General features: G+C 39.2%; 1 protein-coding gene across 6 annotated transcripts in view; it reads right to left on the reverse strand.

The window, feature by feature from the left end:
- The window catches only part of syt1a (synaptotagmin Ia), a 207675-nt gene that overhangs the window by 118359 nt on the left and 61661 nt on the right, over nucleotides 1-27655 (reverse strand). For 3 of the 6 annotated variants that reach the window (XM_042511373.2, XM_088072564.1, XM_088072565.1), the window contains one exon: nucleotides 2433-2502. The exons of the other annotated variants lie outside the window; for them this stretch is intronic. The gene's annotated coding sequence lies outside the window, so the exon portion shown is untranslated. The remainder of the gene's footprint in view (nucleotides 1-2432; nucleotides 2503-27655) is intronic. 6 annotated transcript variants of the gene reach the window in all.

Consider the following 27655-nt stretch of genomic DNA (forward strand, 5'->3'; position numbering starts at 1 on the left):
TATATATATTAGGGCTGGTAATCACCAGAGGTCCAACAACATGATATTATCATGATACTTTAGTCATGAGACGATACTATTGCGATTTTAAATGTTTTGCAATATGCTGAATACTGCAATATTATATATCACAATATACTGCAATGCGTGTTTTTCAACTGTAAATTACGTCTTTAAAGGTCTTTAAATGGTTAATATCTGTTTTATGTCACAAGACAAAGTTTTAAAGATAACGATTTTTTCACTTTAATCATTATTTTTGCAGCAAAATGGATAGTGGAATAGTTTCATTTATATTTGCAATATTAATATAAGACCAAAAACATAAAAAATGATGCTGTCCGTGTACTGATACAATATTGCCTTATGCCATGCTGTATTGATTTTCCCCCAAAGAAAGACAGATGGATAGATACATAGATAGTAGACAAGTCGTGAGTGTCCTTTACTGTAGAAATTGAGGCTAAAAAAAATACAAGATTAAACTGTAAACCCAAGCAGTGATGATAACATATGAAGCAAGATTCTGTTACTTTATTACTTATTTCTTGCCTTACATGTCTTCAGAGAAATATTTTACTGTAGTGTTCAGCTATAAAACTAGATCATATGTATATACCAGCAGGCTGCCTTATTGCTTGAAGCATTTATTGGTCTCGTCAGGCACAGTGCATTCTGGTGGTTGTAGCTTTTCTGCATCCCACCTTTCCAGCAGTGAAATATTCTTTAAACGTTTCCTTGATTACAACAGTTGCCAACTAATTATCTGCTAATAAATTTATTCCCTTAGGATCATTACTGCTCTCAGAGTTAATGTGAAAGCATAAACAAAACAGATGGCATTCAAGTCATTTGCGACAGCTAGGATGGCCACAAGGACTAAAGGTTTGCTCACAATTAAACTATTATTGAGAAATGTCAAATCTCTTATTCCACACAGTTGTCTTATTATGTGTTTGTACTGCATTTTAATGGGCTGTTTTTCTGTGTGACTCTGGGAGTGTGTCCTTAATGATGAAAAATGTGTTGAATGATGGGAAAGTTTGTGATTTACAAAAAAATGTTTTACTGCCATTTACAAATCACTCACTAATACAACCATTTGGCCATGAGAGCAGGGTATGAAGAGGACCGTTGGTTCCACACTGTACCAGTGACTTCAACACATTTCTGTATCAATATTAATGTAGGCCTGTTCTGCTATGAAACAAAAAAGCCCAAAGTCTCTGTCTGTACTTTGTATTCAGCATGAGAAACAGTTACCATCAGATTCCCAGACGACAAATGATTCACTTGTTTTTCTTTTTCGTCTGATAACAGGGCTTTGTAGGATGACAGGTGGATGTAGTGTACAGTCAGCTTGTGATTTCACTCCACACTGAGATAAGGTAAAATCAATAAGACATTATGCGACCCATATGCAGTGCACCCATAAGAAATCCATCAAGACATACGCTTGCCAGAGAGAAATCTGCATAACTGACTGAATCTAAATCCGTAAATTGGTCCACAGAGCAGCAGCAGCAGCATTGTCCTCAAGGGTCAAAGAAGACTTGCTAATTTATATTCATATATTCACAGCGTCAGCCTCTTTTTGAGTTTATGGTACACTTTGGGTTTGGGCTCAGGTTGTTCCAGTCAAATAAACTTTAATCAAACCAGCAAACATGCAGCTAAGCAGCTTCAGTAGTTCCACACAGAGCAAATAACTTTTTCCAAACATGTGCTCATCTTGTTGTTTTTTCCTGTCAGCAGGTTGAAAGGGTTATGACGCACAATTTTCCAAATTCCCACCTACCTACTGAAGAATATTTTCTTCTAATAATTGATTTAATATTCTGATGAATCAGAAAAGCTATAATTGAGTTAATTTGTATTTATTTGTCATTGTGTCATGCAAGTTACAACAAAGTCTCAAGTCTTTGCACTCAAGTCTTGAGTCAAACCCTTAATGTGGTGAGGGCGTTTCTGCCAAAACACCTGTCAATCAATGGGAGCAGCGGCATTGAGCGTGACTGGCACACTGCTGTCAATTTTAGCCAAACTTATCATAAAAACTTTGACTTAAGCAAACATCAGGGTGCTGAGAACTGCCTTCAGTGACAGAAACCATCTTTGTGGAAAAAATGTTTGGCGTGTACTTTGAGTGTTTAGTTTGGCCTATGGCCCCATTCACCCAGCTTTCTAAATCAAGTGATGAGAGAAAACATAGTAGGAAAATAAACAACATAATAGAATCCTAGAAACCCTGAAAAGGTGAAAGCAGAAGGTAGATGTGGAAAACAAGAGTTGCTGTTGGAGCAAAGAGCAAAACATAAAAATAAGAAAGTATTCTTGCATTTGTTCAGGTTGACACTGTGGGAGCCCAGCGAATGTAAACATCTGGCATTTCAGTAAAAATACATGTGTATGTGTTTCTAAAAGGGACTAACCTTTTTCTCTCTACGATGCTGTAGTGTCTCTTTAAATGCTTCCTCCACACTCACCAGCAGACACTCAGATCTAGAGGAGATGAAAATTAAAAGAAAGGCCATGTTTGTACAAATGAATGAAAAACAGTAATCTGTCTTGTGCTAGTGAGGTGTTCTCAGGTAGCAGATAGGCACTTCCAGGGGCTCCTTTTGGTATAATCAAATATTCGCCTCATATTTCCGCTCTGCTAAAGCTAAAAACAATGTGTAAGGAGCAAACATACAAAAAAAAAGGACTTAAAGGTTGTTGGTTAAATTTTCTCGATCAATTGGAACCTCGGGATTTAAAATTCTGACAATTTCTGCTCTAAAACTACGCAGACAGGAATAAACTGCAGTTACACAAGACAAAGACAGCACACCTTCTTTGCATTCAAAATCTCTGAATAATCAGAGTGCACAATGGACACAAACAGCGGTTTCCACAGACAGAAAATCAAGGCTACCTCTTCTGCCCCTGCTGATTGTTCCATCGGCTCGGTAATCTGTGCATGTCAGTGGAGGGGTGGCAGATATCCATTATCGATGGACTGTTTTCACAGACAATTGGCCATATTCAGGGAATGGCCAGCGGAGATCAGCCATGTGTTGGAAAACCAGTACAGAGAGCAGCTGGGGATCTCCTCCCAACAGATGCTACATGCTGTGGAGGTGTGGGAAGGTTTCCAGTACAGCCTCACTGGGGAATGTGGGGCTGTGGGTCCTGTCACTCACTACGTCTGCTGTACATTTCTCTCACAAGGTGAGATAACGCACAATAAAGTCTTTTGAATGGGGTTAGGCTTAACTGATGCAGTACTGGAATGAATAGTCAACCGATTAGTTGATTGACAGCTTTTCAAATGTGAGAATTTGCTAACTTTCTGTCTAAGGCATTAAAAATCAATGTCATGTACTCATTTTGGAGCTGAACCTTTCAAAAAAAGCACAGCTGGACAATATATATGATAGTAAGTTACCTACATGATTCTGAATCATCTTTTGGGGACCATGAATGCCCACATTTAACCAAAATCTGTCAACATCCCTGCTCTGAGACACGCAGCTAGCAAAGACAAATATTCTGCCAGGACAGGAGGAGATGAGACGACCAACACGACTCTGCACTGAAGATTGCTATCATTCTCCCCTATTACTGTTAAAAAGTGTATTTACCAGCCAACTGATGCACAGATTAAAAGCCATTACCTCTACTTGGCAGGAGTATAAAGGAAAAGTATTCGCAGACGGCACATTCATTCATATTTCAATGCACCTGTCACGCCTTATCAGAATATAAAAATCATGATGGAAAGTGAAAAGGTAAATCAATTCCATTTTTTATAGCACTAGACACATTCAGACATGTTTAAAAGGGTTGTGAGGGTGTGTGATTTGTTTGCCCATTGACAGTCACATCAAAATATTAGTTAAAGTGTACCCACCATTATGAAAAATGTAAAGTAGTTTATGATTGATTAGGTTACATTGCTGTTATTCAGATGTATTTCAGTTGAATTCAGTAGCACTGAAGTGTTGTTGTTTTTTAATATATACGTGAGAAGTGTCCTTATATTATAGTTACAACCCACGGGGACATTTTGTGCTTGTTTACATGTTTCAGCCTTTCCCATTTATCCAAATGTCATATATTAGTTGCATATTGAGTCCTGTTGAGCACTGATGGGCTGCCGTCAACACTTTCCAGCTGTTCTCACATGTAAATCACATACAGAGTGCAGCCCGTCCTGACAGCAAGTCCCATTACGTGTGCACAAATCAATGATGCGTCACCATTTGAAATGAGCTGCTAAATATGCATGCATAACAAATAGCATGATCGGAAAACAATGAGCATGTCATCGGGATATTAGTCGCTAGCAACTCAGCGTTTGCCTTTGTGGCTTTCAACAGCCATCTGCACAAGTTCTTTTGTGAGGCTTCACAGAACACAGTTCCTGTTTCCTGCTGTGTGTTTTCACATTTTCTCCTCCAGTCCTTCTGCTCATCACTTTTTACCACTTTTCTGACACAAAATACTGCAACTCATAATAACAATATCTCTTTGTTTGGAGATATTTGTCCACCTCTCGAATGTTCTCAATCATCTGCACATAGACCTGACACACATCTTAGGTAGATTTACAATTAATCCACTCAGGCAGTTTCTGTCATTTTTGAGTTTAAGTGCATATTGTTTTAATAGATTCTCCAGCTAAGACCAACCTATGCTGGTCTTAGATAAAACAACATTTCAAGTCAAAGTTTTTTCAATCATGGAAGTTTTACTGCAGTTGGTACGCACTACCATGATCTTGACTGTTTGGTGTAAGATGGTCATAAAACTCAGTCTAAGCTGTCATAATTTCAGGGTTTCCAACACAACGTTTATTTGTAGCTGCCTGCTGCAATTAAAACATCTGCCCGCACATATCGATTTTATGTTTTTTGGAGCTAGACCATACATCAAGAGCACTATTGGACTATATATACTATTTGGATATTAAGTTCACCTCACTCTTAGATCACAGAACGTACTCTGGGCACAAACAGAGCAGCAGAATGCCAGGAGCAGTGAAAATGAAGCGTATATGTTGATTGCGCTGGGTTTAAAAATTTTACTTGCCCTATTAGCTCAGACCGGATAGACAGATCACTTATCTACCCTGCAACTCAAGAAGAAAAAGCTAAGGAAAAAAATGATTAATTGTGAGTTCTGTCTGCGCTGTGTTCATAGACCCTACAAAACATCCAAATATAGAGAGGGGGCACAGAATTCAAAAAGGGGCACAGATTTTTTTCAAAAAAAAAATTTTTTTGCAGAATAGTGAAGTTCAAAAATAGCTGCCCTCTATCCAGCACCAAACAGGAGGCAGCAAACGGGGTCAGCAATAAACATGGAGGCATCGCCTGAAAGAAGAACGTGAACAAATCCCTGTTCTCCCGTACTGTAGAGAAGGTGAGACGGGTGGAGTTGTGGGGTGAACATTAGAGCCAATGTTTAATTTGGTGTGTACCTAATCCACCAACCAGCACTTATTCTAGTTAAAACTTTTCATTTTTTAAACACTGTGCCTCTCATACCCACAGCTTTTTCCCGCTAACATACAGTGCAGCTAACCAATGGAGGCTGGTAGCGAGTTGACGCGCCAAAATCCAAATTGTAAAGTTTCTAGAGCAGGCATGTCAAACTGGTCCACAGGGGGGCCGGTGTGGCTGCAGGTTTTGTTTCCAACCAAGTAGCAGCACACCAGACTTGACTCATTTAATCAACTGATCTCCGTCTTCAGACAGTTGATTGGTCAAACTGTGTGCTCTTGGTTGGTTGGCACAAAAACCTGCAGCCACACCGGCCCCCCTGTGGACCAGTTTGACATGCCTGTTCTAGAGCTTTGTGTTTCTGTGGACACGTAACGAACTGGTAAAATGCCATATTTTTGTTGAAGGGAGTTTGGTGTAATATTTTCCACCAAGAGCAGAAATCCAGCTATAGTTTTGCAAATGGTGAATTTGCAAGATCCCCAGAGGCAAAATGTAAAACTTGTACACAAGCACAGTTTATGTTTATGGCTTTTAATGATACAGGACTGACAAGAATACCATCAACATACGACACCTTTTATCTTGTGTTGCAATGGATATGTTGTACACAAACCAACTCACTAACAGTTTTCAGGCTGGTGTAGAGATGCATTTCAAAGAAAATCCTACATTTCTAGTGTGAAGGAGAAACACACCTGTTTTTAAACTTAATGACAGTGATAAAAATCCTATTTTGATACAAAGAAGCAAAATGACAAGCAGCTCCAGCTGCTCTCCCTTATATTTTGACATGGTAAACAACATGCTAGGGCACGTTAATCACAGTATGCAGGGCTGCATGTAAATGTGTTTGTGGAATATATGTAATATAAAGAGCTGAGTAGGGATAAAGGCAAATACTGGACTATTCTGCACATATAAACGTACTCACTTTGTTAAGATGCAACATGGTTTAAGACTTTAGTCTTTTAAAAGTCTTTTCAAAGTCTTCTTGGCATTAAACGATGCAATCCTCTGTCCAAGATTATGGACCCCAGTCAGATGTCAATTTCAAAAAATCATGCAACCAGATCCCATTCCCGTTACTGAATCTGACCCAGTGATATCACTGGCAGAAATGACATTCATTTCCCTCTCAGCATCCCTGATATAGCAAATGCAACATACAGCACAATCTCCATGCTCAACAACCTGTGCAGCAGCTTATGTAATGACATGATGAGGAGGCCGAGACACAATCTTCAGATCTGAGTGTAGACTGAGAACCGGGGGGGGGGCCGACACTCGACAGGAGAGATATTACCACAGTAATCTACACTAGGAGGGCGAGCTGTGGAGCAGGCTGACCTTGAAGAGTTTAACCTGCCAATCAAACAAGTGTTTCTCCTCTCTGACAGGCAGCGAGGCAGAAAGCAAAGCCCCAGATATGTCAGCTGGGTCCAGATGTATAAATGATGTGGAGACACAAGAATAATGTGCGCGCCACTTTCCAGGCTGAACTCAGTGTGATTTAAAACAGCATAATGTGCTTTGTATTATGTGTATGCATGCTTTGCACCACAATCCTGTGACATCCTTTCTGTGAGTATTACAAACTGTTGTTCAGTGTTTTGGCATCTGATAAGCCTTTGAATGCATTCATCTATTAGACAAACTGGACCTTCAGTGCCACCAGTGCCTTAAATTACACACCCCAACCGATCAAGCTGCCATGGCAAAAAACTGCAATAATGTACCTGAAAGATGAAGCTACTTATAATGAGCTGCATATGTCTCCTTCCTCCTTAAATTTTTGGCATATTTTAAATATTTAGTATTCATAGACACCTTTGTTGACAGAAATCAATTTCCACCTTTCTAGGAAATACAATAAAAGCATGTTAAATGTATTGATTACCGTAAATCTTCAAATATAACCCTGTCCCAATTAAATGCCCAGTCTCTTTTACTAGCCTGGTGTGGCTACACATTTTGGCAAATAAATGCTTGTCTCAATTACCATGCAGTTCATTTTTATGGAACCTCTTTAGCTACCTGCTGGAGCTAACGTTACTTAACTGCGCAGATAATGGATACTGTTATAAATGTTAAACTTCTGTCAATATGGACACGCTACACACAAGGTTAACTTGGTTAAATTCTTTACAATCAATCATTCAGTTCATTTCATTTAAACCAAGTGATACCGGCATTGTAAACAAGAGAGATGCAAAAAGAGGTTTAAATTAACAATTTGACTGTATTTCTCATCTTTGCTGAGCAACAGTTTTGTGTGAAAGGGATTAAAAGCCTGTCCCATATGTATGCCTGTCCTAAATGTCATAAATATAAGCCTGTTGGGTTCAGTGGTTTAAGCCAAAAATAGTGCAGGCAATTAATTGAAATTTTATGGTAATAATGCATTATATTTGTGTATTATGCAGGAAGCAGAAGATGCCTTCTATAATATAGAAGGCTTAAAAGAAACCCCACAATTAGAAATCTGCAGCCTTATGAGCCCACAGAAGACTGACAGCAAGAGCAATATTAAACCAGTCTGTGACGTCTATAGTTGAATGTGATATATTATTGCAACAAGACATGCTCCACAACAATGAATGTACATGCAGTATCCTGGAGAAAACACACAAGACACGAAAACCTTGAACATTATGGAGGCCATTTTAACAAAAGCATCTTTAATACCAGAGAGTCTGTTAATGAATGAATGTGGAGGGTAATGCTGGCTCCTTTGTGCTTAGACATACCATCCATGTGTCTCCTACTACAAAAACGAATGCCACTGAAGTGTTTGGCAACTGTTTCCCCAGCATGCCTCACAACGGCCGTGCTCCACTGTGCTGTATATCTACATAAGGCAAATCTGTATGTGCACAGGTCTCCATCAGGCTCACCATCTGCTCTGAGGAAGACACTTCCACTGGTCAAGCAGTGATGATATTTAACACTTGAGCTACACTTCTGGTGCACAGTATGTCTCTAGGTATCATTACTGCTGAATCTAACTGCTATTTTGCTACTCCCTTAACTTCAACCTTTTTAAACTCCGCTGAACCAACCACAGGTTCCTGTATTTTGGCTAAAAGTAAACTAATTACAAAATATTTTTCAAAGCTGGAAAATCAGGAATTTGCACCAAAATGTTGATAAAATGTTTATAAATCCTAAGATAAATTCTCAAAATCAATGGTTTCTGAGGTTAAAACGATCAAAACATTTAATTAAAGTAATAACAAACCAACTTGTTCACATTTGTGTTACTTGTATAGATGTAAAATATCATTCTCAACAAGTTATCTAGTCCCAAAACATTTTGTTTACTGATATTTAAGGACTAAATAACTTGTTAAGAAGGAAAGTTTGGCTATAAACAAGTAGATGTTGTTACTTTGGTTTAACAGAATTGTAAAGAAGTTTGTTTGGACAAGAAAATGATCGAACGGTTAAATGTTTTGCTATAGTTTTAACCTCCGAAACCATTGATTTTCACAATCAATCAAGCATTTCACCAACATTTCGGTGGAAACTCACAATTCCCCAGGTCCCTTGAAGTAGCTTTGGAAAGGTTGGGATCTCCAGTAGTATTTAAAATTAGTTTCAAGTGATTTTAGCAGCGTACAGCCAATTCACAGGAGCATTTGATTGGTCCAGCAGAGTATCCCCTCATTCTTTGAGATCTTCCTCCTGTCTCTATGCGGTATTTCACTCTTTGCTGTCACCCAGAAGTGTGGCTCTGTTGTCCGTAATAAGGTCTTATTCTGTGCTACACTCTGTTTGCTGAAAACATTGAGTGACAGTGAACTATAAATGTTACAAGGTGCAGACATTGACACCCGACAGTGAAATGAATAAGGAATGAAAAAACATGACACCCAGTGAAGCTGTAAGTTCAGCCTGGAGACTGCTATCATTTTTACAGTTCTATTTTTGCAAGAAAAACTCACTCATTACTCCCATGTGACTCTTCCCCCCTCATCCGCCATCACAACACCCCGTCCCCCGTTCTTCACACCAAAGAGTTTGAATCCCGTCTTGAGCAGAGAGATGCTGTACCTGGGAGAGAATGCAGACGCTGCAGCAGCTGTGGCATTGGTGGATGAGTTATTCTGTCGCGGTACGATAGCGATCCTCTCCTTCTGCTTTTGATGGCTGCTCACTGGGAGATTAATTATGAACCCCAGAGATCACTTTGAAAGGTAAACTCCCCTCATGTGGAGGCATTTATTTCAAATTATAACAGGTTAATAATTGGAGAAACTTTCTGTTCATACTTTTATTTATGTATTTTTAGGCTGAAGGACATTTTAAAGATGTCAGAGCTTTAAGTGTAGTCTTCTGTGAATGCACGTTCAAAGATACTTTATTTTTATTACATCAAGGATGTCAACTGCCAAGAATATTTTTCACCAGTTACTCACGTTAGTAAATTTTGCTGATCATCAGGCACTGAGCAACTTAACAATACATGGCCCAAAATTCAGCAATAAATTAGTAAAAAAAAATCCAATAAATAAATACATTTAAAAAAAAAGAAAAAAATGTTAAAAAAGAAGATAGAAAAATGGGGAACGATCTAAAAATTGATTAATAGTTGTAGGTTTAGACCTACATTTTTGCCTTGTGACATAATTTTAAATATATAATAAATAAAATGTAGAGCAGTTCTTTGGATGTTTTCCCCTGTTTTTGTTTGATTATTTCTTCCTTTACTAATTTCTCAAAATTTCTTGAGAGAATTTCTTCCCCACTTGAGAGGTTGAGGAACCTCCGAGGCTGAAGAATGAAGCCAATGTGGAAAACTGCAATTCATTAAATGGCCACTTGAGGCTGGCTCCAAAACAGTCGATCCCCATAGTGCCCCATATTAAAATGTCAATGGTCTCGGTCTTGGTTATGGTCAGTAATTGTTCCAAAAAGCAAGACGCCTCAGCAACTATGCTGAACTTGAGCCTTCAAAATGCAGTTCACAAACCAATGAGTGACATAACAAAGTTCATTGTCTATACAGTCTGTGGTCGTGCTATAGAGAGCAAAATCAATCAAACTGACATCCCTACTCTGTGTCTCAGTTTTACATACGCCTCCCACAAATTCTGTGATTGAATTCAAATTCTGTGATGCAGCTTTGGTTGTGAAGTCACACAGATTTGTGTGCACACATGCCCGGCTGCACGGCTGCTCCACCCACGTCGCCTTTTAAGACATGAAAACAGGAATCACAATATCTCCAGTGTGGGGCTTTATCCCTGTGGCAGCGCTCTGTCCTGCGCAGACACTGCCCTCTGAGCAAACAAGATTACCCTGATGAACAGAGGCAGGCTTGTTTACTCCCAGTGTCAAGGTACTTTGGGGGTGACTCGCCGTCACTGAGGAGGAGAAACTTTGGAGAATGAGATGCAGCTCTCAGGTTTCTGAGGCGATCAAAAGAGAACTGTCTGAAAACCTGGTTCTTAAGTAACTGCATCGGGCGATGGCCACAGTTTTTATGAACTGTCTGTTCTTTCTTTGTCTTATCATGTCTATTATGTTCTCTATAGTTCTGTCCTAAAATGACCTGCCATAATGGGCTAAATTCCCAGTCAGTGGATTTCAGCACTCTCAAGCCAACTCCGTCCCCTATGAATAATGTTCATATACAACACACTGTGTTTGGAAATACTTTGCGTACGAAATTAAATTGGCAAAATAACTGATTCCGTTCAATGCCAACATTTTCTCTCAGACAATACCGTGTTATTACACTGCTGTGAAAAGTTGCTCAGAGAAAAGCCTGATGACAACATACATGATCTTGACACAAACTCTCATGTTTGTAAACTACAAATACTGCCACCCGGTCGTTTGCTTCTGCGTACCAGTCAAGCTGCACTTAAAATTTACACCCATGTGTGTGAAAACATGGATGCTTTACACACATCTTCCTCCTCAGTTTCACATTAGTGTCACCATTTCAATATCTGATCTCCTCCACTGTTCCTGAGATACAACATTAAATAATGGCCAGAAAAGTGTTTTTGCAGAATATTATGATATCACAGTTGAACTTTGACCTCTTGGCTGTAAAATGTGAGAACTTCATCATTATCCAGTGAGACAATCTGTGTGAATTTTGTGCCTATGAATTCTTACATTATGGCCAAAAACATATTTTATGGGGTCACTGTGACCCTAACCAGGTCATTCAATAGTCCAATTGCTCTAAATTTCAGGAAACTCCCTCAAGGCCGAAGGAATTTCAGTGTGACTTGAATCTTTATCTTTCAGTAATGTTTTCATACATATTTGGTGCTCTAGTGTGTAATTGGGAAATGAGAGCGTAAAAATGTTTAACTTTGGGTAAGGCGCTGCACTTCTCACTGTCACCAGCTTTCCAATCACAGTGGAGAAAGGCTGCGACAAATACTACAAAGACAAGCCGACACAGAAGACAAATACAAGTGCTGAACAACAACGACTGACGTTTTTCAGCAGAGCAAAAAAACACTCTGACGGAGAAATCAATCATAAGATTACAGCCCTACATCAGCAGAAAAGGTGCATTTACTCATATAAACGATGTTTGTGCTGAGCTTTAACAATACCATACATACCATAATTACAGTGTTTCAGGAGCCTATATTGAAGGGAAAAAGATTGAAAGATGCAGTCAATAAATACATACATCCTTATGTTGCAAAATGAGCAGTAATTTGAGAATCCATGGCAACAGAGGCCTAATGATGTCTTCCACATAGATGATAAATATGTGGCAGTTTTGCAGCTCTTTAAAATGTTTTAATCCCCCTCGAGTCTGATGGTGCAGCACACATTCAAAACGGCAACACAATACATGAATGTTGTTTCTCAAACCAGTGAATATTTCCATGTGGTTAACGGTGTTATACAGGCCATTGCTTGCTCACGCAACATTTATAGTGTCACTACATCTGTATTACTCACACTATATAAACACTGCTCGTGGACTAGACCAGCTTAGGTCACATATGATCATGATGGATGTCGACATGTGTCCGGTCTGCTGTGCAACTGCCGGAGCAAGAGAGATAGCAGAGCGCTCCGTTGGCAGACCGCCATTTGAGAGTGGGCTCCATCTTGACTAAGGATGGCTGATTTCTATCTCATTCTCTGTCATTTCCCACAATGGTTTATCCATCCACTGGAGGCAATACAGCATCCTGAAGTAAGATGATTGTTATTCAGACACATGCCTGAAGCATCACACGCTGCCCAGGGACTCTACCGGCCAGTTTGTGAGTGGGGAAGGTGGATATGTCATAGAAAAGATCTGGGATCAAATCTTAGATAAACAAGACCTCTACCACTTCACTCAACATATTCAGCAGCTTTACGAGAATGAAGAGAAACACACGACATGTCCAGAGATCAGAGGCATGCCCCCATAAAAAAGGAACCGTAAAATGCCACTTATTGCCTCGACAACCTGGAGCTGAAAGCATGTAATTTGCAGGCAATAACATCAGTTTGGTTCCTTGCCTTTAATTACAGTTCCATAACTGTACCAATTTTGTACCAATTACAGCCCACAAATTCACTGAAAGGCTGGTTAGAAACCCAAATTTTTTCTCCCTCCAGAACCAGTGCTCCGGACCAACATTTTACATTGGTTGAAATGTATTGGTGTATTTTCACTGTGCCCTGTGGCTCCATAATAATATATTTTTGTGCTGTGAGTTCTCAGTGTGAGATTTTATCCAGCGATAACTGGACACACATGCAAGGTCATGAAGAATTCATGGGGATTGGCTGTATTTGTGTTAATTGTTGCAATCGTAACATCGTGATGTCCTGGAAAAACTAATCAGTGCTAACTATAGTTAGAAGTATTTGTGTGGAACAATGAAATAATGCTCAGGGATGCTAATGTTACCAATGAAAAAAATACTGTTGCATTTGACAGATTCGTGGTTGTATGTGTGACCAAAAAGGTCACACTCTGTAGCTCTGAGAAACATGGTATACTTAGATTATAACTTTTAGCATCAGGCTGATCTCACAAAATATTTGTATATGTATACTGTAGAAAATTCTTTTTTTTCCTTTACATTTTGGAGATAACAGTGGAGCTTTTGGACTCAACAAAGACAGCAAAACCTAACCCTTTGTATGTCAAAAAATATATACTTCTCTGATCATTCACCCCAATAAAGTAGAAAAAAATAAATGATTTAACATATTTGTTGATGCAATCTGTACTTAGAACAATAGAACTAGAAAGTCTTAGTAGCATAAGGGAAAATAGGGCTGTCATTTTGTATCCGATAGGTCACAAAGCATCACTGACCTTGATGCACAATGTACATCATGTGTGACTAACCGAGTGAGTCCGTTTGCCCACCGGGCTATAATTCAGTAGATGTCATTGTGACTCTGTGACGTCTGAAGAGATCATGTATTTTCCTGTCTTCAGGTTGATCGCAGCAGAATGTAAATCATTATGTGTGAACAGGTGTGTCTGCTCTCTGTGGAGCTCTGTATGAACTGCACTCATGTTTATGTGCCGCGGAGGGCAGGCTAACTAAACTAGGCCAGAGGGGGGTCGTCTCCATGGTGACAGCAGCAAAAGAGCCAGATGCACCTGTGTAATGCCAGCTACTCGTCACAGTGTTTTGGGAGTGTTATGAGAGCAGAAGTGGTTAAATCCATTATCTGATTCAAAGATGTGGCTCTCTATGTTTTGAGACATGTTATAGAAACATATGAAAGGTAGTAATCTTTGCTACATTTGGAACAACAACCTTTATAAGCTGAAAATATAACCCGTCTTGAGAGCATTTTCCATTTTCTGTGTCAGAATTTAGAAGGGTAGTTATTAAAAGCACAGTATGTTTTGCTGCACTTCCAGTGAAAACTCTGCATTTTCATGTTTCATGTTTCATGTAAAACTCCGAACTAAAACATGGCACTTTTGTTTTTACTTCCACTTTTCATGAGTCAAGACTTTTTCTATGAAGATGGATATAATGTCATATTCACAGAAACGACACTGGGAAATACTTGTGGTTTTGAAATGAACATTAAATTGACAGGTAAGAGCTTTTGTGGACATTGCTGCAGTCACCATGCTGATGGCACGCTCCCTCAAAGCTTGTGATATCTGTGGCATTGTGTTGTGTGACAAATCTGATCATTTTAGAGAGGCACTGATTTCAAACAGCCCAGAGAACATCCATTCAACGATAATGCTGTTTTATCAGTATTCTGATGAGCCAGTGTTAGGTACAGAATCTCCAACACGTTCTCATCCCAACTCGTCACGTGGTGCCGCTCTGTCAATGACCTGCTGCATCTACTTATGACGTTTTAGGTGCCCTTCTGCATCAGCTGTTTACACTCCGGGATGCCGTTACTGTCATGTCAACAGATACACATGGTGCCGTCTGACTGCCCACCGGTGTAGAATAACAACGCCATCGGTTCTGTCCGAGCACATTCTCATCTGATGCTGTCATGCTGCAATCGAGTAGGTGCCCAAAAGCATGTCGGAGCGGACGGATTTGATGAGTTCGGAGTGAGAACATGCTGAAACTTTCCAACGACTGTTTTACATCAGTACTACCAAGCACTAAATTATGTTAAATACATTTTACCAAATTTGAGACCAAAATGAAAGAGAAAGAAGCTCTTTTGTGTGCTTAAAAAGTCTTAAATCTAAATCTTAAATTTAAACTCATGAAAAATGGCTGCCAAAACCAGAGTGCAGCGTTTATATTTTTGTTTCGTGTACAAACTACAATTGAATAACCCTCACAATATAAGTGAGAGTGGTTTCTGTAAATGATTTCAGAGAATGATCTCAGTAATAAGACTCAGTTTCTCAGCTCAGGAACTAAAGGTCACAAGTGTTTCATCTTTTGAATATCACAAAGCTCATATTTCATACAGTGCATGGAAAGGAGAGTTTCCTCCAAAACTCTTGCCTTTTGCCTCTTGAATCCATTCATGTATTCATCTTTTCTTAATGCACCAAGGCCACAGAATGAAGCCAAGTGCATTAGCATCATAACAAGATTGCTACCCCAGTGCCTTTAATGCACCTCTCCAGCTCTTTCCAGCAGATGATCAAAGCCGGTCTAGGCTCCGTAAATAGCTTGACTCTAGGGGCCAAGGGGGTCCATTGACTCCAGCTTCTTTCCCTTTCCTGTGAGGGCACAACTGGGCTTTCATTTGCTCCTGCTGCCTCACTGCTATTACCAAGAGTAGATGCCCTGAAAGACGCCTGCTGATTTTTTCATCTTTAAGTGCATGGGGACATGGTGTGCTTGGAAAATGCACCAAAAAAGAGTGCTGTAAATGCTTTCATTTTCTTCATTTTTCAGGATGATTAGTTATCAGGGGGTAAAAAATAGAAAGTTTGGGGACCTGCAGAAAGGGCCGGCCTGAAAGAAGAAGACTGTGGTGTCAAGTTGACCCCCACTGTGACAATTACACTGGGGTAACACACTAGGCTTTTATGCTCTATTTAAAAGCACTCTGGAATTTGTTCGGACTCTGCCTAAGATGCATCCTTCCCACCGCTTTGAACCTGTCTGCACAACAATTACGGTGCGTGTGTCATTTTGTCCTCTCGCTGAAGCATTTTTCCCAAAGAATTGGCATCTTGCAGACTTTTATTATGCTCAGAGAGGTGTTGTCCTTGAGTTTAATTTCCACTTTATGGCTCAAGTTGACAGTAGATTCCTGTTTCTAAACGGACAGATTCTTCAGCATGTTTGAGGAAAAATAAAAGTTCTGCTTCCCCTAATGAATTAGACATTGGTGATATTTTAGCTTTACTTTGGCATGATTCCTCGGCTTATCTGTCTAACAAAAGCAGCTTGTGTGAGGACAGCATTTATTCTTGGAGGAGTGAAAAAACCTGACGTAGTTTTCAGAAATAACAGCACAGTCTTAGGAGGCGTTTTGTTACCTAGCAACTCGACTGCAAACCTACTTTGACGCAGGGCTAATGGTGAAGTTACACATTAACTAAATAGAGTTTGCAACAGAGTCCCGGCAGACACAGAGGACAGAGCAACACAACATGAAAACCTCAATCTGCCTCATCCTCAATGGGAGCGATCACGTCAGAGGGGAATTAAAAATCCTCCACGAAGTGGGGGAGCGCTGATGAAGCAGCGCAGGCAGAAGGTTCAGCAGTGTTTGAACACAACAAACAGACACCTAGAATTATACTTCCATGTTCAATTTACAGCCAACTGTGCGCCAGCGCAGCATTAAACAAGCATCTGGGTGTTTTGGCTCAGGTCGCCATCAGCTACGCGGAGAAATCCCCTTTTTCCTTTCTGAGGAGCAGCACAGAAACGCAACTACATCAGCAGCCATCTCACTGAAAGTGGTATGAAAAAGGCTCCCTTTCCTATTGTTGGGTGTGCTTTATTAGCTGAATCAAATTTGCTTCATGGTGCTGCAGCAGTTTCCAATCATTTAATGTGAAAAAAAAGCAAACATAGCAGAACTCACCTGATGATAGAGTCAATTAATTTTGGCTCCTAATACACTCACACCAGAATATTAATGTAGGAGTAAAATAGGGACAAAAAAGATCTACAACAATGTACAATGTACACAATGTTACAACTTGCAGATCACGGCCTTCCCACTGGTCGCAATTAATCACATGATGATTTATATAATAAAGCCTAATATTTAATTAATGTTTTTTAAGTTTAACTAATATTTGCTTTCTGTCTGTCAGCCCTTTGAAACGTTGGCAAATTGGTTCGATTTCTTTCAAAAACATGGGAGGAAGGCAATGTGCAATTCAAGAGGAAATGACTCTGAAATTAGCAACAAAAAGTAAAAAGTGCAAGAGAATTTGAAAATTAGCAAAAAAACAAACAAAACAAAACAACAGGAAAAGAAAAAATAAAAAAAGAAAAGACCGAAGGGAAAAAATGTTATTAATTACAAAAATTCTGTAAAAATAATTTTAAATATATATTTATGATAATTATAAATATAGGTATTTGGACATTACCCCCTAGCTTTAAGGTTTTCAGGCTTGTGAGAGGTGTCTGGATGCAGCACAAGAAAAATCGATGTCTATCCTGATTTCAAAGGGTTAATTCCTAATGGTTTACGTAGTTCGTTCCCAGTACTAATTACACTGGAACTAAAGATAGATATGAGACAATCTGAGGAGTAAAAATCACTCTCTACTTGAATCTGTCACCATGAACAGACAGATGCAACCTGTACTGAGGGGTCGCAGTTATGAAAAGCTTTGTTTTAAGTGGTAAAGCAAAACTGGTCTGAGACCAGACTAGAATGAGATGCTGAAGCAACAAATGATAGCCAGAACCATTAAACTGTTCAGCAACATAGAAAAGTAATTACATATCTGCAAGAAAAGAAATGGAAAGGCCTTCAAAAATGCAAAAACTTGGTGGATTTATATCATTTGTAACTGCAATTGGGACACTACGGCGATATATGCCGCTTTATCTTAATCAGCACAGAGCGTTAGGACAGACGCTGCAAAATCTGCCAAAGAGGAAGAAAAGAGTTGTCTGTTTTTAGCTATTCCGAAGCAAAGCAGGGGCCAGCCCTACAAACATGAGAGAATGTCACAGACTGTCTGAGTGATGACGTGGCACCACAGCCAAATAAAAACAAAAAATACTAAAGAAAACAAACTCCTCTTCCCTACCACTCGCTGACAGTTTCATATCACCAGCTGGAGTCTTTAAATGCCATTGCAAACAGCATTTGGACTTGAAAACGCTGCTCCATGTGCTTCTATATGTGTTCCTGAATGCCGTCTGCGACCACAGCGCTTACACAGATGAAATGTGTGTTACGTCTTATTCAAGTATTTCCCACTTTATCAAATACCATAGCACAAACACACACCTGTAAACCATAATATTAGTCAATTACAATACATTCGAAACATGATTGCCATTTTAATGAAAGCAAATGATTTAAATCAGGAGTAAAATAAAATAAATGGTAAAAACAACAACAACAAAAAACCCACAAAAAAACATGCTGTCATATAAAGTTGTGTCTTTTAAAGTGTGTGAGAGGGAGTACTTAGAAATTATTATTTTTAAAATAATTATTTAATGCCTCAAAAACAAGAGGAGGTCTGGAGGAGATTTGTGTAAATAATATGTATAAGTAAATATTTTACCAGCAGAATCTAAAGGTTTTACAACATACAAGATGGCTCTGGCTTCTTGACCCCTCCTGACACATTGTTTTTATTTAACTGGATTTTATGCTGTTTTTAATTATGTATAACTGAACTAAAACAAACAAGATATTCACTATATCAACATTTTTGGTCATGTTCTCACTCAGTCTCAGATCAAGTGATCTGCTCTCGCAGTTCACAAATATTACTGTGACCACAGAAACTTTGCAAATGAATATTAAATATCCCGTAATTAAATTCACAGATGACTATCTATGTAACAATTTGGCTACAATTTATCAATCAATGTTATTTTTTTCCCTATCATACAATCATTACAACTCTTAAAATACTGTCTGTTGTTTGTAAAGTGTTCCTTGAACCCGTTGAAAGCTTGGTATGCACTTGTGTGATCATGATCAGGATGGTACCACCTCCGCCTCACTTTGGGCCAGTTAACATCCTGTGAGAGGAACTAATTATGAACTACATGAAGACATCAAGAAAAACAGCCAAATCAAAAAAAAAAAACCAAAAATCCATGTCTGAGGCTGATAATGATTTTCACTAGTCTTACTAATCCATCTGAGAGTTTTTGGCCACAAACTCTCATATGCAAAGTCACAAGCTGAATGAGCATCATCAGTGTGATTGAGTTCACCCCCGTGGTCTGTTCAAATATTTCCCTGCCAGATTAAGTTTGCTAAACACACAATTCAGCGCAATTACGTTAGCCTCTGCGTCTATCATTATTACGGTGAGGAAGAGAGATGGACATGGACCGCAGTGATGATGAGAGGCAACTAAACTGCTCCACAGTGAGCCCATCAATCCATTAGTAGTCCAATTTAAAGCAGCCTGCAGGCAGAAAAAGGCCAAACCGCAGCTTTGTGTAAACTTTGGATGCATTTCAGTGGCACAGAAAGACAGCTGGAAAAGTGCAGGGTTTCAAAGTGAAACTAGAATAACTGCCTTCCTGTTGTGTGCTGCTGCAAAACACTCACGCTGCGCTTACTTTTTACATCCATGTCTGTGAGAACACGGATGTTCACACACATCTTCCCCTCGCCAGCACAGAAGATCTATATAATCAGCTTTGTTTCAAGGGGGATTCAGTATCTGACCAATCGTGTCCCCTTCTGCTCCTCAGATATGACGCTAAGTAATGGCCAGAAAAGTGTTATGGACTATTATGTCGTAGGATTACTTTGACCTTTTTAATGTAAAATGTCATAATTTTTATCCTTTTAGACAATTGTGTGAAATATCATAATCAGCGTACAAATTCTTGTGGCCAAAAACGTGTTTTGTGAGGTCACAGTGACCTTTGATCAGCAAACTCTAATCAGTTCATCAGTGACTGAAAGTGGATGTTTGTGCCAAATTTGCAGAAATTCGCTCAAGGTATTCCTGAGAAAACACATTAACAGGAGGAAGAAGGATGCAAGGTCACAGTGACCTTGAACTTTGAATCAAAATCTTATCAGTTTGTCGTTAAGTACAATGGGGCATTTGTGCCAAATTTAAAAAAAAATCCCTCAAACCTTTCTCAGACTCTAAACTTGTGTCAGGAATAAGCCTCTCATTTAATCAGGAGAAGAAGAAGACGGCAAACAATCATATTTAAAACAGAAACTGTACCTCAAAGATGAGGAGAGGAGAGAAATTGGTGCTTGTTTTTTCTGAATGTGCAAAGTCTGTTTGACTCTGTTTGAGTGGCCTCTCTCCAGTCTTTGAACATTTACGTAGCTTAATCTCCCCAAGAGAAGAACAAAAAACACACCACCCACACTCCCCGAGGAGTGGGAACGAGGATTAGACCCACAATCTTTACCTCACACCTAAACACAGCCACACCCACCCACTCAAACAGAGTCACATTTCCCCAGACTCTGATGTTTTAGGCTCCCCGCGGCACGACACCAAACAAACGTTGCTCAGTATTGACATTGACTCAGTTTGAAAGGCTCAGGCATCCTCATGAGTCACCAGGAGCTGATCTAAGAGCAGTTTCGGAAGCTCGCCTGCCCCAGATATTTCACATAGTTGAGGAACAGATTAGAAAGCAGCAGCTTTGATCTTGTTAATATGATGCCTACCATCTTCTCTGCCACCTTTGGTACACGAGACGATTTGCCTCTTCCTGCCAGTAATCAGTAGAGTGGGTTGGGTTTTTTTTTTTCCTCACCAGTTCTCTGGCTCCCAATCGTCAAGTAATGATGTTGCACTCAGTTATGTTTGGTGTTTTTGCACGTCTAGTGGATGGAACATTTCGTTCCCATCACTCTGAGCCTCAGTAGGAGCGTTTACTTGGTTGTGTTTTTTTCAAGCAAATGAGGGTTTGTAGACACACTGTACAACAAATAACATGATGATCATTATTTGGACTGAATTTTGGTGGAAAACAGGAAAACAGAAAAAACGGGGGGGGGGGGCATTTCACATTAAAGGTGTGTCCAACTCCACTTTGCTAGGACAACAGCAAGCAACTTAAGAATACATGGCCCAAAAAATAGCGAGGAATTAGTAAAAGGTTAAAAGAAACTTACCTGAAAAAAAGCACAGAAAAACAAAAAAAAACAACCCATTATAATTATAAACACAGTTTTCTAGGCATTTTTCTGTAGATTTTCGATCATTTTTAAATATTTGTCTCTTAAAAAAAACAAACGGTCATATATTTGTCACCTTTGACTAATTTCTTGCAATTTGTAGAACATTTCTGGACAAGTTGGTAATTGCATTTTTCCACGTTTTCAACAGAAACTAAACCAATTTGTTCATGTTTCAAAGGGTTAAACAGCTTGTGAAAAGTGTCTGAAGCACCACAGAAAACTGTTGTTCATCAATGTTTTAGAGGGTTTACTGATCAAAGGTGTGTTTCGAGCCTGACATTAATTCTCCCATTCCCTTTAAAATCCATGAGCGCCTGCACCTGGCGCACTTCAGTTTACATGGCACATTTGGCAAGTTGGAGAAGTGAGTGATTTTCTGCTGCGAAAAATGGAACTCCTCGTGCATAAAGTAAAACCGTGCGAGCAGACTCTCTACAGAAGCAGCAGGAATCCACCAAAGCACCCTGAGATGAAGCGTTGGAGAAGGTAGTAGTGAGCATGTCCTCGTCTTCCTACATCACCAGAATGGCTGCACAATGCCCAAAGTGGTATAATGACGGCAGGAGAGGGTGAAAACAAAAGTTTGCCATTCTCTGAAAACATCAAGCAGGTTGTACGTTCTGTTCTGAAGCTGCACCACAGCAGGAAAACACTGCATCGTTCTGGCTTTTGGTTTGGTTTTTGTTGACACAATTGTTTTCCTTTAAACAGCAATGCTCCAAAAATGTGCCTGACCACATCTCATTTTAAGACCCAAATGCCCATGGCCGCAAAAATGGCCTCAAGCCTACCAAGCCACTGTCCCCAACCAAGGCTTTGAAATCATTTTATTTTAAGTGCCCCATAGACAATACTGCCAACTTCCATCAGAAAAGCCAAACTACACTATGGTTGTTATTGCTAGCTGATGTTTTCTCATTTCAAATGCTCCACAAAGTACAAAGGATGAATGTCTACACATTTTTAAAAACACAATCATTACTTAACTTTTATGTAGCTTCAACTGCTACTTTCTATAACCATAATCTGACATTGTTACTGAAAGTAAAACAACTTCCCACACAGTGCACACTTGCACAGTCCTAAAAATGTGCACAGTTACTTTAATGTTACAAACGCCTAAAAAGGAATGAGTCATTTTCATTAGCGTCCAGATATGCATCAGACTCCGCAAAGTGACAATCACGGCGCAGGTTGTTTTCATGAAGCAAGTGCAGTGGTTTATCAGGAAATGGCAAAAATGTTAACGAGGGCCTTATCTCAAAATGTAAGAAAATCCTAAAAATTTCTGGATCCACACCAAAGACTTAACACTTGTTCTTTGGCTCATTGCCTGACCTTTCAGTAAACTTCACTGAAAATCTGTGTAGTCTGAACGAGATAAAGAAGCAAACATGCTGAAAAACATAACCTCTTTGGTGGAGGTGATAAGGACTGTTTGTACTTTACCAGTGAGTCCAAATATAACGGCAACTATTAATGTCAAACTGTGAGCCATTTTAAGCTTGTATCTGGTTTGGTCCCTTTAAAGTATCAGGCAGTAAAGAAGCTATCTTTCAAGAGACAAAATCGAGGCACCAGAAAACATGTTTTCAATTTAACACGCACCAGGAGTGTGGAGGAGACTTCGACATTGCTGCCTGGACACGACCAGAAAATTGACTAATTTCAAAGTCTGTCTCCCAAAGAAACAGAGGAACTAGTACACGTCTCTGCACATTAGGGGGTCAAACTCAGTCTGCTTTCCAACTGGCTTGTTTCGGACATCACAATCCCAAAAACACACTCTTCTTTTAGTCGATGGACCGATGCCTGCTATTAAAATCACAGTACATTTGGTACTGCTCACATTACAAGCAAAACCAAATCAGTGCCGGTACCTCAGCTTCAGAACCAGACCACAACGGCACTTCTTTTCAGTACTTCCCTCTTCTGTAATGACAAAAATGTGATTTTTAAACAAGCTGCAGTCAACAAGTGATTCTGCTCCTCTGCTCGTGTCCAATCACACATGGTGCTAACCTTTTGTCTGTGTCCTTCCTTTTGTTTGCATGTTATCTCTGTTTAGGCACAACTGAAAAATCTGTGGAATAATACATAACCTAAACAGCTATGACACTAGGATATTTTGAAAATAACGTACGGAAGAGAAAAAAAAAAAAAACAGCTAGACCTAAACTATCAGCACTGAACCTTAACATGACACTCCTGAGAATCCAAAACTGACGCTAAAGGGGTACGTAGAGTGTCATAGTTTGACATGTAGGGCCACTAACCAAGCATCTGTATTTGACTATTGGGAACTGTTTCCCGTAATTAAAGAAAGACTTGCAGCAAAGTAAATAAAATAACTATTTGAAAGTCATCCAGTTTATTCGAGTGCAGCTCTTTTTCTTAGTATTTATGTTTTCTGACTTTGTGAAACTTGACTAATGAATCTGACAGCCCTCCAAAGACACCAGAAGTGTCTCCGACAGCTAAGCTCATACGCTATCAATGAGCCACACGTTCTGCTCTCAAGAGAGCGAAGCAAACAGGGCCTGTCTTTTGTATTTGTCATATCTCCTCCAGCCCATGGTGACCGCAATGTGTCTGAGACACTTTGGCTCACAAAGGACAGATCGACACCGTGGAGCCAGGGGAATTGAGCATTGTGGGAAATGGCTTCCCTGTGGCCATTTTGAACACGCCAGGCCATCTTCGCCTATGTGTTGTCTTCTCTTAAGCTTATCCAGAGGGGACTGCTTTTTTTCTCTCACTATGTAAGGATCATAGAGCTGCACTGACAGAGACAAGCCAACCCATCTGATGGTTACTAAACACCGCGTGGCAGCCTCGAGCATACACCAGAGTCACTGAGGAACTCTTGTGCACACAACATACCAAGCGTACAGTTGGAAGTAAATATATTTGCTGTATGTGGCTTATGTATGCAATGCTTTACGTAACACTGCATGGTTTCTGCTTTCTTAATTCTGCCCTTTCACCGAAATTGTATAATTTAGTTGGAAATGTTATTTAAATGTAATTTTTTAATGTTTTTATTAATGTATTTTTATTATTATTTAATGTTTTTGCTTACTCCCTTTCTTATTATTTAATTTAGTTTCATTTATTCTTTTCTTTTTTTTTCCTTTCAAGCACACATGCTAAAGACATTAAGGCTTGGACCTGAAGGGGTGGGATGGATGTGAAGGGCTTTAGTGGGGGAGTGAAAGTGTGTGTGTATGTGTGTGTTAGGCTAATTATTTCAAAATTGAAATTAAAATGAGTGTACTAATTTACACACTCTACTGCAGCTATGACCACGCAGGATAAAAAAGATTATGCATTATTATTATTACAGTATACCTTATACAACAACCTAATTTTGTTGAGTTTTTGTATGCTGTTACTTTTTAAAAGTTTAGAAGTTATTCAATGACTAGAAGTAATTCAATTTGTCAAAGTAGTAACATACTTCCCATTTCCCTAATAATAAGTTTTAGGTATTAACTTGGCTTTCATAATGTGGATTCGAACACATCACAACTTTAGGTTTTGTTCTGTCACAAAATCCCAAGTCTGCAAGTGACATGAAATTGTGTCTGCCTGGTGTCACCCCACCATTATGGAATAGCAGGCTCGCATTGATTCAATGAGCGAGGCCGGAAATGAAATAGCAGCACAGCTAGATTAAAAAGGGGGACAGGGAGTGCTGTCTGTCCCCTCTGAAAAAAGGAACATGGCTGAACACTAACCTTGACAGTGGAGAAGACGGATTTCATATTGTGCCGGCAATGACAAGCCAAAAGAAGGAGTGTGAGTGATACAGGTTCAGTCCGCTCTGAGAAATATCATCATATGTGTGAAGGTAGTAACGGTGAGAAACTTATAGAAAGTACATTTAAGTCACATTCCCTTAAACTCTATTACTGCCCTTATTTTTTCTAGCTACGATGCACTTAGTTTGACCTGTTTTAAGATTTACATAATTACATTTGCTACCAAACAAAAACTCGAATGGCTTTTACTGAAACTTAGACATGTTACAGGAATACGACTCCCACAAAATGATCATTTGTTTATCGAACCCTCACTGCGTGTTATGCTGAATATGTTAAGAAAACTTTTTTTTTTCTTGCATGCCTTAAGGATAAGTATAATGTTCACCATGTTAACATCTTAGTTAAGTGTTTTAGCATGCTACAATTCATTGATTAGCACTAAACACAAAGTACAGTTGAATGTCATTAGTTTTGCAAATATTTGGTGTAAAAACAGAGTGTTGGAGAAATTGAAATTTTGAGAAAATCAGCAAGTATTCATTTATGACAGTTTATATTAATTAACATCTCATGGTTTAGGGAATCCTGAACAAACACAGCCAAGCTCACATGTGTATGAACACATGTACAATAACTAATTATGTCTGCTCTATGTCTCTGAACAGTAAAATATAATGTATGGACTTGTTTATTTCTGCTTTTCACTAAATAAATGCTTTGCCATAAAAGTAGGCCTGAGGTTTTTGCTCTCAATGGTCACTTTTACATATGTTCAGTTGATCAGTCAAAACTTTGGCCATGTTTTATATAAACACCTGACACAGTTAGTTATATATTTATGACAGAAAACCAGGAAAAGCATAATAGGTCCAATTTAAATAAGGTTTAATGCACTCTGCAGCAGTCACTTGTGAATTTTTAAGGTTAATTTTGAAGTGATTAAGCGTATAAACTTTCAGCACAATGAAAATGTCAGGAGGCTACAGAGCCGTTTGGGTCAAACTGTATAAAACACCCGCAAATTAGCAGACACTAACAAAAGCTCCTGACAAAAAACTCACCAACAAATTACTAAATGGAACATAAGGTTTTTAAAAATGTCCCCATAATTATGTTTACTATAAAGGATGTAAAAATAAATCAGTTCTGCAAAACAACAGAATTGTGTTTCTGGAAGCTCTTAAGGCTTTTACTAACATAGATAATTTGGTCAAAGCATTTTCTGCCTTTTTATGTGCTTTGTATTGTTTTGTTTTGTGAACCACAGGGAGCATCAAGGATTAGTGGTATAGTAGGAAATGTCTCTCTCTGGGAATTATCAGTGGTTAATGAACATGAAGCAAGTTTAACCCTTTGAAACCAAAACAAATTGGCTTGCTTCTCTAATAAAAGGCAATGAGCAACCAAAGAAGAATTTACTCCAAAATTAGCAAGAAATTTGGTAAAAAGAACAAGAAAAATCCCATGAAAATTAGTGGGGAAAAAAGAAAGAAAAAAAAAAACCAACAACAAAAATCAGCAGGACTTGAAAAAAGTGCTTAAAAGAATTATAATATTGTCTTGTAAGTGTAATTAAGACAATTTTAAATACAGTTTTTCCTTAGCATCCCCTTGCTGTTTTCTGTTTTCCCTTGACATTTTCCCGAGCTTTTTAGAAAATATTTTTACATCTACTAATTACTTGAAATTTCTGAAACATTGCTTACCAATTGCCTTTTTTCCCGTGTTTTTGAAAGGAATCGCACCAATTTGCTCAGGTTTCAAAGGTTTAAACACATGTGTAAGGCATCTGAAAGCACCACAAGAAAAGTGATGTCGTTCCAGGTTTCAAAGGGTTAAAAGAGGTGCAGAGGCTCTTGGCAATGACCTCCCTCTGACAGAATGTGGAACCATAGCACACCGGGATTTTTAACCCAATCATACGGCACAAAGGATGATTAATATGCCCGCTAATGGGAGGAGGCTGAGGCATCTCTGGATGTGAGATCAGGTATGAGGCGTAAACAGCACTGCACACTGGCAAGTGAAGGTGGGAAGAGCACAGTGCATCAATCACTGGTGACAGCTGGGACAGACGCAGGGAGCTTCATCATTGCAACAGCAGTGGGTGCTCCACTATGTCAAATCAGACAGTGCTAATTAGCAATTTCTGCAAATCTATGCCTCTAACCAGCAACCAGGAAGAACCTCTCCTGGTTACTCTCCACCCAGTACATGAAGATACAAGAGAATAATTACACAACTTATCAGCCTTACGGGTAACTTTGGTATTTTTCAACCAGGACTATTATCCAGTGTTTTGAGGTCTAAAAGGGTAATGGGAGCAACAGTTTCTGAAATTTGTACGGTATGAGGCGAGGAGGCTGCAGCTGGCAGTGGCGCAATGTAACCACTCGGTCCACTAAAAGTGCTTGTTTTTGCCTCTGACAGGCTCAGATTGCTATTCCAAGTGTCTGACAACATTATGGAAAGGATCCCTACTAAGATTGACCTTTTTGTTGTATAGTAAGGTCCTTTTTGTTTAACCTGAAACAGCCATGGATTCACTCTCGCCAAACCCACAGGACTCTGTTTAAATAAACAGTGATTTTAGCACATGAAAAGCCAGCATATTTTCACGTC

This window comes from Plectropomus leopardus, chromosome 22 (genome assembly GCF_026936395.1).
Source record: "Plectropomus leopardus strain MGB_pleo_1.0 chromosome 22, ASM2693639v1, whole genome shotgun sequence".
Classification (NCBI taxonomy): Eukaryota; Metazoa; Chordata; class Actinopteri; order Perciformes; family Serranidae; genus Plectropomus; species Plectropomus leopardus.